The following is a 12,171-nucleotide window of genomic DNA, read 5'->3' as shown; positions in this document are numbered from 1 at the left end:
CCGTCAATTCGTTATTGGTGTTGGATTGTGGGTTTTACTTAGTACGTGGTGAAACGAAACTAAGATCATCAACACAAATGTTGTGTAACCATAAACGTCAGTTGTAAAGACTGAGAGTCTCAAGGGTTACTACTATGAAACAAAATGAGATGGAGAAATAATAAGAGGTGGTTTAAGGAACCGAAAGTACCTCTGCTATGTAAATAGACCAAGCAGACAACTCTTAACTCGATTTGAGAAGAGTAAGGTAGCTCATGACTTGAATGATATTATCAACCTTGTTGGGAAGAGATGATTCGTATATATCAAATCATCAAGGCTCCACTTAAAGTCTTGGAGGCTTCGGTCGACATGCAACAGCATGCTTCTAGTGACACTTAGCTAGTGCATAGTTAGAGAGTTTATACCTGCCCCAGCTCCATCATGAGATTTCTTTTGTGATACGGAATAAAAAAAAATATTTTTGGATTTTAAGAGTTTTCTGAAAAAGAAATAAAAACAGAAAAGTACATATTTTTGTGTTTTAGGAATTTTCTAAAAAAGAAACAAAAACAGAAAAGAAAATATTTTTGAGTTTTATGACTTTAAAGATATAAGAAAAGATATACATAATGTACAAAGGATATATGAGTTCCAAACCAGAAGATGAAACGAACGCTTACTTTAAAGAAAAATTAGAATAAGCGAAATAGACCAAGCCTTCGGTTCATTTCAGTTCCCAAAAATTTAGGAGCCGAAATAGACCGAGCCTTCGGTTCATTTTGGTTCCCGAAAAATTAGGAGCCGAAATAGACCGAGCATTCGGATCACTTAGGTTGTAAAAAAACATAAAGAAAGCAAAATCGAAAGTTATACTTAATGGAACGAGTGCGGTTTTGGAACTGATTCAGCTTCCATCATTCCTAAGCCTTGTAGAATTTTATTGAATGATGCTTCGGGCAAGGCTTTAGTGAAGATGCCAGCCAATTGATTAGAGGACCGAATGAAATGAATTTCAACATTCCTGTCTTTTACGTGATCCTTGATAAAGTGATATCGCAGTGCTATGTGTTTTGTCTTGGAATGTTACACTGGATTATGACAAATCCTAATGGCGCTTTCAGAGTCGCAATAAAGTGGAACCTTATTCATGTTAACGCCATAATCTCTTAGTTCACTTTGGATCCAAATGACCTGGGATCTGCAAGATGCTGCAGTGATATATTCAGCTTCAGCTGTAGAAAGAGAAACACATGTTTTCTTCATGGACTGCCAGCTGACAAGTTTACCATCGAGAAATTGACATCCGCATGTAGTGCTCTTTCGGTCCAGACCACATCCTCCAAGATCAGCATCAACGAATGCTTGTGTGAAGAATCATGATTTAGCGGGATACCACAGACCGAGAGAAGAGGTTCGCTTCAAATATCTAAAGATATTCTTAACAGCCACCATATGAGGTTCGCATGGATTAGCTTGGAACCTAACACAATAACAGACAGAAAACATTATGTCTCGACGACTAGCTGTGAGATACATAAGGGAGCCTATTATTGTCGATAAAGAGTTATATCAACGGTTGGTTTCTCCAAGGATGGAGTTAACTTCGTTCCAAGTGTCATGGGCACCTTTACTTTGGAATCAGCCATCATACCAAACTTCGCTAGCAAAGTCTTCGTGTAGGCCTCCTAATTGATAAATATGCCTTCGGGTCCCTGTCTAATATTCAGGCGAAGGAAAAAGTTAATCGGACCCATTGAGCTCATCTCAAACTTAGTCTCCCTCAACTTCCTAAATTCAGCTCTTAGGTTGGGATTCGTAGAGCCGAAGATGATGCCATCGACATAAATTTGAACCTCTTTCTTACAAAAAAACATTGGGACAACCAAACCTTGTTTAAACTTTGACATTTTTAGAAACCGAGTAAGGGTTTCATACCAGGCTCTAGGAGCTTGTTTTACCCCATAAACGGCTTTATCTAGAATATAACAGTGATCAGGGAACCTTGCCACAGGAGCTTTTATGTGCCGCATATGCCAGAAAGATTTGTACAGATTCTAACCTTGCCACAGGAGTGAAACACCTCAAAGTTTGATCAGGGAATGCGCACTTGACATCCATTTGAAACACCTCAAAGTTTTTATGTGCCGCATATGCCAGAAAGATTTGTACAGATTCTAACCTTGCCACAGGAGTGAAGGTTTCTTCATGGTCGATACCTTCTTCTTGACAATATCCCTTCACAACCAATCTCGCGTTATTACAAATCACATTCCCTTCTTTGTCTATTTTATTTATGAAAACCCATTTTAGGCCAACGAAAAAGGCATCCTTTGGTGTGGGAATAATTCTCCAATCGATTTCGCTCGAACTCATGGAGTTCGTCTTGCATTGCTTGTACCCAATCTGACTGATCGAGTGCGATGTTAACCGTTTTTGGTTCTATCTTTGAGACGAACGAGTTAAACATGCAAAATTCAAACTTAGACAATAGAGCGGTTTGCTTCACTTTTTCTTGAGACCGAGTAAGAACACCCTCAAATGCTTCACCAATTACTTGAGTTTTACGATGATCTCTTGTGCATTTAGCGAGAGGAGGGTAGTTCGGATCACAGGTTGGATCCAATTCAGGATTAATTTCCTCTTCCAATTCTGATTAAAAATCCAAATCATCATTCGTATTATGATTCTCCCCCTCGAATGATGAGACGACTTCAACATCAGGATCTGAATGCTCACCCTCGAAAGAGACATCGTGAGACTTAGTTGGTGATTGATTTTCCTCCTTAAAATATAAGTCAGGGTTTTCTGATGTCGATGAACCCTCCTCCCGGAATATGGAACTTTCATTTGGAGGTTCGCTTGGATTTGGCTATTCGGTTGGTGCATGATGTTCTCTTTCCATTTCTTCTGCTACTTCATCTTTAACTTTCATCAAGTTTTCTATCTTATTGTCAGCTGCCTTTGTCTCAAAGTTTATTGCTCTCTCTGTTTCATCAAATAGCAACATATATTCGTGAAATAAGTTAGAAATAGGGATCGAGACTTGACCTAAAGCTGGAAAGATTTCGTCTATTGGATCGTTGCTGGATTGAAGCTTCTTCACATAATCATCATCAAAGGTGACATAATAGGTTTCTTCAATTTTCTTTGAACGCTTGTTCAGAACCATATATGCCTTTGAGGTTAGTGAGTAACCGAGGAAGATCCTTTCATCTGCCTTTACGTCAAACTTGTTCCAGTTCTCTTTTGAGTTGAAAATAAAGCATCTTGAACCGAACACATGGAAGAAATTGACATTCGGTTTGCGATTATTCAAGATCTCATACGGAGTGATGGAAAAGCGCTTGTTGAGAAAGGATCGGTTCTGGGTATAGCATGCAACAGCTATAACATCAGCCCAGAAGTACAACGATAAAGAAGCAAAGTTAGGCATGGTTTGGGCTGCTTCACACAATGAGTGGTTTCGTCTTTCAACAATTCCGTTCTGTTGTGGAGTATAGGGAGCTGAGAAATTGTAAGTTACTCCCTTATCAACCAGAAATTCTTCGAATTCTTGATTCTTGAATTCCAGTCTATTGTCACTCCTGATATTTCTGACCAGCTTCGCATTTGAAGCAACACTTGCTTTATAAATGCTTTGAGCGTAGGAGTCGCCTCTGATTTCTATTTAAGAAAGAATACCCAAGTGAAACGTGAAAAGTCATCTAAAATAACCAGGATGTACTTACTACCACCGATGCTTTCAATTGTAGAAGGACCACACAAGTTAATGTGTAGTAGTTCCAGTGGTTCAATAATCTTTGTGTTAACACGAGTAGGATGACTCTTTCGGCTTTTTCTTTCCCTTTTGCATGCAGCACACAAGTGTTCCTTATCAAATTTGACAAGAGGAAGTCCTCGTACATGATCTTCGATTAACAACTTGTTGATGTCCTTAAAGTTGAGATGTGATAGCCTTTGATGCCATAGCCAACTTTCGTCAGAGTTCGCTTTTGTCAAAAGACATATGGTTGGCTTCCCTCGAATAGGGTTCAGATTTAAAGGATACATCTCTCCTTTTTCATTTGGATTTCAATAGTACAATCTTCATCTTCTTTTCGAAAATCTTAGACCCTTCATCATTGAATGAAACTTTTAACCAAGTTCCCACGACTAGTTGAGAAACACCGATGAGATTTTGTTGTTGCCCTTCAACATATGCAACCTTCCTGATTGAGAATTATCTGTTTGTTATCATCCCATAGCCTTTGATCGTGGCATATGAATTATTCCCGTATTTGACACATCCACCATCCATAAGGGACCGAAACTCCCTTAGCTCTTCCTTCCTTCCTGTCATGTGACGTGAGCAGCCACTGTCAATATACCATTCGTTGTCAAACTGCTCGTCACTTATAACTTGCAAAAATTAAGCAGATTTAGGAACCCAAAGTTTCTTAGGTCCTCGTGAGCCTTTTACAGGACATGGAATAGCAACAGAAAGATCAACCATATATGTTCTCTTTATTAACGTGGTTTCATCTTTTCGTTTAATCGTAAAAAGTTTGATTTTGTTGTTTTTTTGATTTGGTTTGCCTAAAACTGACTTTTTGTTTTTGCTTAGATTTTCAATTGAGCCTGTTTTTAGATTCTGAGGGTTAGCTAATTTCTTCTTGACTTGAACTTCAGGATGCAAGACTAGATTTCCCTTTCCTTTGATATCCCTGAATGGATTTGGCTTCAGTTGTTGATTGACTTTAGGACCGAAGTTGGGTTTTCGGTTCATTTTCCTGTCTGATTCAGCACCGAAACTATCTCTTCGATTTGTTGGTTTGCAAGACTGACAGTGAGTGCATGGAGTGTTGTTCGTTTGAGGACTAGCTTTTGCCGATGGGTTTGATATTTTGTGAACATAGTTGGCATTTTGGGAATTCTAGAACTGCTTTCTCTCTTTGAGATTTTTCTGATACCTTATGTTCCTTTGACGTGCTTTCTCGGCAAGTTGCTTTTGAGATTTGTGAATATATGCTTTTGGTTTCGGGTTTTCTTCACAAGCTTCGCTTGGCGATAATTCTCCAGATGCTTTTTCCGTTTCTCCTGGAATATCTTTAGTGCCACTCGTACTTGGCTTATCAAAGCTTGACGACTTGTTGAGTGGTTCAGCCACATATATACTCTTGACTCTCCACGAGGTTTGCTCCGACAGACCTACTGTTTCATCTGCATTGTCAATGGGGGTTGACCAAAAGAATTTATAACAACCATTAGAATTATCTTCATCAACCAAGGAAGTCAATTCAGCTGTTTGCTTTCTGGTAACTCCTGTGGTGGTATAAACTTGATTAGGTACCGTTTGCACCTTTTTGAATACTACTACTTTTTCTTTAAGGACTTTGGACTTGTCCTTTGACATACGAGCGAAAGCAACTGAGTTTTCATATATGAGAGGTTTTGCTTGTTTGGGTTCGCTTTTGAGGAATTCAGAGCAGTCAGCCTCATCCTCTACATAGACTTCACTCATATCTATAACATCCCAAATTTCGAGTCCAAAAATTTCATTATTAATTAATTGATTATAAAACATTCATAAGAAAACTTCATGAAAATATATCATTTCGCAAATCAACATATCATGTCTGAAAACCCAAGTCATAAAGTAATAACATGTCAGAGTACAATCCCAGAATATCTCAAGTGCGAAAAACCAATGTGTGTATGATGTACTGCTACCTCACTAGCTCCTTCCCTTCGCTGAAGAGGTACCTGAAACCAAAACTGTAAACTATAAGCACGAAGCCTAGTGAGTTCCTCCATCGTACCACATACCATACAATCACATAGCATACATATCCTGGCAGGCATATCTGGGTGCCCGACCTAACCCTTCGGTCCGGTTGATCGGGTACTACCTAGCATATTTGGGTGTTGGCCTCCCCTTCGGTCCTGCTGACCAGATAATGCCTAGCATATCTGGGTGCTGGCGTCCCCTTTGGTCCTGTCGACCGGATACTGCCTAGCATATCTGGGTGCTGGCCTCCTCTTCGGTCCTATCGACCGGATACTGGGGACTTTATAAAGGACTCAATTTTGGACTTTATAAAGCACTCAATTTTGTCTAGACCTATCCTGTAACCATCTGAAACCTCATCTGATTATACGATTGACTCACAATTATAGCAATCTACTTCCACTTCATCCACCTTAAATTTAAGAAATGGCAAGATCATTTTGTGAACCTTTTTGCCAATATCACAATTTAAGTGCAACTGAGTAATATTAGAATAAAGACATTTAGCTATTAAAAAATATTCCTTTGTTTTAAAAACTTTAAATTGTCTCGATTTAAATATATCAGCTCATCTCTCTCCCTAACTAACTCTAACTCCATCTTCTCGATCCACATTCTTCGCTCCTCACTTTTGGACATGGCCCTGTAAGTTGATCGGTTAAGTTAGCATTTGTGAGGCGACTTTACATTAGGCTACCACTCAAACTAGAAAACTTAAATTTCAAATCGTTTAATTCCTTTTCATAGTTTGTTACAGGTATATTAAGTGATTCGAGAAAAGATTGTACCTTCTTGATCAACTGATCACAGTCATTGATCCTTTCGCTCATAGGCTTAGACGCGAAACACTTATCCTCCTTCTGATTCGCCTCGTCATGCTCACCTTCGGTTGTATATCCCCTCATCTGTGACACTCCAGCTGTCACCATCAAGCATCTTCCTGTGAACTTAATGCTATCCTCTTTTGCCACAAATGCCTTACCATGCGAGGGTTTACGTACCTCCTCGTCTTCTGAGTCTATAGACTAGACTTCCACGCCACCGAACTCATCATCCATGACATTATCCTTCACAATCAAAGCATTCATTGAATTGTTCGTAGCTTTCTTCTTCTTAATCTCTTCCAACTTTCGCATATAATATGCTTCATCATCTTCACCCTCCTTCTTCTCTGACAACTTTCTTAGCATGCAGTCTTTGGCAAAGTGCTTTTTGCCATGATAGAGGTTGCAGTCATATCCGGAGTCTCCTACCAGCTTGTTCTCCTTCTTCTCTTCTTCTTTTGGAGGACTACTTTTGTTATCCTCTTTCGCTTTCTCTGAGTTGTCGCTTCCTTGCCAGTTTCGGTTCTTGGCTATGGGGAACTTTTTGCGAGCAAATCTTTTTGGGTTAGAAACCCTCATGGCATATTCTTCATAACAATATTTACAAGCATATAAGTCAGTCCTGATTCGGGTGCTACCCGATTATACGTGTCTATTATAAACTGTATCCTAACAATATTTACACATGATATCGTATTTAAATCAAATAACTAATAATTTAAATATTCTGTTAAAGTGTTAAAAGACACTTAATTATTGTAAGAATACTTACAATAAACCTAAGAATAGTTTGTAGGTGTTCTTGGTGTTCTTGGTGTTCTTTGTGTTCTTCGTGTTCTTGGTGAAACTAAGGAGATTTGGTGTGTTTTTGGAGTGAAACTAAGAAGATTGTATGGTGTTTTCGGTTGCTATTTGATAGAAGATGGGTTGATTTCGAATGATATTTAAGAATACTTGATGATTCTTGCAAGATCCTAAGAAGATTCAAGCGATTTTTGGTTGATACTTAAGAGAAAAGTGGTGATTTCGAATAAGATTCTTGGGAGCAAAAGGAATGACTTTCCATTGAAGGATGTAAGAATGAGGGGTATTATTCCGTTATATATATATATATATATATATATATATATATATATATATATATATATATATATATATATATATATATATATATATATATATATATATATATATATATATATATATATATATGAAGCAAAAGGTGAGGCTGTGTAGTTGTTCTCAGTCAAGAACACAATCCGAGGAAAGGGGTTCTCGGTTAAGAACTCCACCCGAGAATAATAGTCTGCGGCCGAAAAGGGAAACCTACCGAGGAGGTTTTCTGCTAGAAATGGATTGCAGTCTTGCACGTTTGTGGTCTGAAGTTCTCTGTCATAAACCTGTTTGCGGTTCGGAAGGATAAGATCACGAGATTTTTTGGCCGAAAGCGGTTTTCGGTGAGAGGCAAGGGGCCTATCCGAGGGTTTTCGGTGGGGAGGCTACTATGCGAGACTTCTAGTTTTGATTGTTTTGAAATTCTAATTTTTACAACACTTTTAATAAAAGGTTTATACATAGTAAAATTATTAATTTAACTTTAATAAATTAACAATTCAAAAAATTTTGACTTTTATTTGTCATTTTTGACATTTGTTGACCTTGGGTTGACTTATATTGACTTAAAAATAACGGGTTATTACATTATCCCCCCGTTAGAGGGAATTTCGTCCCGAAATTGTTTCTAAAGCGGTACTCATAAACTAGGGAAAAGATGTGGATACTTTTGTTTCATTTGATCTTACCGTTCCCAAGGGAATTCGGGTCCCCGCTTCGCATTCCAGCGAACCTTCACTATTGGTATACGACTTTGTTTTATTCTTTTGACTTCCCTATGCATGATTTCCACTGGTTCTTCTACGAAGTACAGACTCTAATTTAACTCAATTTTGTCAAAGTGGATTTCAAGAGTCTCTTCAGACATACACTTCTTGAGATTAGAGACATGAAAAGTGGGATGCATGTTACTGAGTTCAAGCTGTAGTTTTAGTTTGTAAGCTACTTGATCAATTCTAGCAAGAATCTCGAATTGTCCGATGTACCTTGGATTTAGCTTTCCATGTTTTCCGAAACGTATTATTCCTTTCCAAGGTGAAACCTTTAACAAGACGCGGTCACCAACCTGGAATTCCAAGGGTTTTCGTCGTTTGTCCGCATAACTGTTCTGCCAATGTCTAGAAGCTTTCAATCATTCCCAGATTTGGACTATCTTTTCTGTGGTTTCTCGAATGATCTCAGGACCGGTTAGAGTACTATCAGGTATTTGGTTCTTCGCTAGTTGCGTATCACCTCTGTAATTGTACTATTTCTTTAATGTACGTCCTTTTTTAACTTCTCCATTTTATCCGTTTCTTTTATTGGTAGGAACTGTCAGGATATGGTTAATCTATTGACGATCACCCAAATGGTTTCATGACCACTCGTTGTCCTGGGTAACTTGGTTATAAAATCCATTGTACTTCGCTCCCACTTCCACTCACGTATTTCAGGCCGTTGAAGTAAACCCAGGGCTTTTGATATTCTACCTTAACTTTGGCACAAGTTAGGCACTTGCTCACATACGTAGCAATTTCATATTTCATGTTGGCCACTAATAGAACTTCTCAAGGTCCCGATACATATTGTCTGAACCCGGATGAACGAAGTATCGAGTTTTATGGGCTTTGTTCATGACAACATCTATGTAACCACCAAACTTCAGTGTCCAGACCCGATTCATGAGATAACGAACTCCATCACCCTTTATTTCCATGTTCTTTCCATTCATCATAATGCTTCACTCATCACATTCTCAGGTTTCAAGGCTTCCAGTTGAGCCTCCTTGATCAGTATAGATAGGTGGGAATGAGTCATGGTCAGAGACTTTACTCGGTGGCCCGAGTATTCTTTCCGACTAAGGGCATCTGCTACCACATTGGCTTTGCCGGGTTGATAGTGAATCTCACATTCGTAATCATTGAGTAGCTCTACCCATCGTCGTTGTCTCATGCTAAGTTCCTTCTGATCAAATATATGTTGGAGGCTTTTATGATCATTAAAGATTGTGCATTTTGTACCGTACAGGTAATGCCTCCAGATCTTTAGAGCAAAAACCATTGCTCCCAGTTTGAGGTCGTGTGTGGTATAGTTGACTTCGTGGTTCTTAAGCTGTCTCGGGGCATAGGATATGAAATTTCCTCGATTCATAAGAACGTAGCCTAGCCCTTGCTTAGACGGATCACAGTAAACTACAAAATCTTCCGTCCCATCTAGGAGGGACAAGATTGGTTCGCTACAGAGGGCTTTCTTTAGTGTCTGGAAAGAAGTTTGTTATTTCTCCTCCCAGTTGAAGGTTACACCTTTTTGAGTCAAGGTGGTGAGTGGCTTTTCGATCTTTGAAATTTTTTGAATGAATCTCCTGTAGTAGCCAGCTAGACCTAGAAATTGATGAATCTTTGTTTGGGTTCGTAGGGTCGCCTAGTGTTCGGTTTTTTTGATCTTGGAGGGATCAACATATATCCCTTCCTTGATGACTACATGACCTAGGAATTCCACCTTTCCAATCCAAAATTCACATTTTCAGAACTTCACATATAATTTCTCAGCCCTTAAGGTTTCCAAGACATGTCGTAAGTATTGGCTGTGTTCTGCCTTATTTTGGGAATAGACTAGTATATCGTCAATCAAAAACTATAACAAACTTGTCTAAGTAAGGTCGACACACACGATTCATCAGGTCCATGAATATCTATCTCCTACAGGTGCATTCGTTAGACCAAAGGGCGTCACTATGAATTCGCAGTGACCGTAGCGAGTTCTAAAAGCAGTATTTAGACTATCTATCTCTTGGACTCTTAGTTGACGGTATCCTGATCTTAGGTCTATCCTGGAGAAGAAACTTGCCCCTTGAAGTTGATTGAAGAGGTCATCTATCCATGGTAGAGGGTATCGGTTCTTAACGTTAAGTTTGTTTAGTTTGCGATACTCTACGCACATTCGGAACGATCCATCCTTCTTTTTCACGAACAAGACTGGTGCTCCGCAGGGTGAGAAGCTTGGTCTAATGAATCCTTTACTGAGAACTTCATTCAATTGCCTGGATAGTTCCTACATCTCTGATGGTGCAAGACGATACGGGGATTTGGCTATGGGGGTAGCTCCATTAATCAAGTCGATTCACAATTCGACTTGGTGTTTAGGAGGAACTCGTGAGAGATCTTTAGGGAATACATTAGGGAAATCATAGAATTCATGGATATCCTTGATGCTTTTTACTTCTTGTGTCTTATCTACCACATGGGCTTAGAAGGCAAGTAATCTTTGCGAAGATACTTCTAGGCCTTGAAGCAAAAAATGATTTTGAGATTTGCACCAGATTTGTTACCATAGATAACGAGAGATTTGTTACTTGGCAGATTAAAACAAATGGCTCTATCAAAACATAGGATATCAGCACAATGAAGACTTAACCAATCCAGCCGATTATAATGTCAAAGCTTTAATTGATATTGGCATAAGGTCAATTTCAAATGAATTGTTGTTTAGAGTAAGTGTGCATCCTATGTTTATGTCATTTGTGCTCTCGGTCTTTCCGTTTCCCATCTCTACTGTGAATGTATCTTTTAATGATTGAGGATTTTGTTTTAGTAGATGTTTGAATTTATGGCTCACGAAGCTTTTATCCGCACCACTATTGAAAAAAATGCATGCGTAAGAATTGTTAAGAAGGAATGTACCGTTAACCACGTTAGGGTCTGCCATCGCTTCTTCATGGCCAATTGCCAAAATTATCCCTACACCACCAACATTCTTTATCTTTGAGCAGTTTCTCTTAAAATGCCCAATCTCACCACACTAATGGCAAGCTTGACTTACCCCTGCAGTAGGGACTTGAGAGATACGTTGTGTTGGTGCTTTACAGAAGTGGCCAGTATGCCCCTTCTTGGTGTAGTTTCAGCAGTGCATTTCCTTGCAAACTCCCTTGTGATGGAAGTTACACTTATTTCACTTTGGCAAATTTCCAGCATAACGATTTGGGGTTGTTGGAGTAGCAGAAACAATAATAGGTGTAGGAGTAGGAACACGAACAGGAACAATAACAGTGTGTACTGCCACAATTTGTTGTTTCTTGGAGGGATCCTGTGACGATTTCCCCTTTCTCTTATTCCATAATTTTTTTTGCTACCTCCTTTGAGATTTTCAGGAACAATTGGCATGGAGCTTTGACAAACTCCATGATCTACTAGTGTCTGAGCCAGATGCTTAGCACTGTCGAATGTAAGTGGATTGCCGGTAATAACGTTTCCTTGAGTCGGGGGAGTTAACCCCCAGATGTATCTTTCTACCTTCTTACTATCAGAGGTGACCATCCCAAGACACAATAGATTTAGGTCTCTGAATCTGGCAGTATATGCAGCAATATCGGAGTCCTTCATCGTCAGACTCCAGATTTCCTGCTCTAACTTTTGTATTTCACCCCTGGGATAGTATTATGCCAGCATCAGAACCTTTAGGTCTTCCTAGCTCATGGCGTTTGCGATCGGGAGAGATAACGATTTGACA

Source organism: Lactuca sativa, chromosome 5 (genome assembly GCF_002870075.4).
Source record: "Lactuca sativa cultivar Salinas chromosome 5, Lsat_Salinas_v11, whole genome shotgun sequence".
NCBI lineage: Eukaryota > Viridiplantae > Streptophyta > Magnoliopsida > Asterales > Asteraceae > Lactuca > Lactuca sativa.
This window is presented reverse-complemented; position numbering follows the sequence as displayed.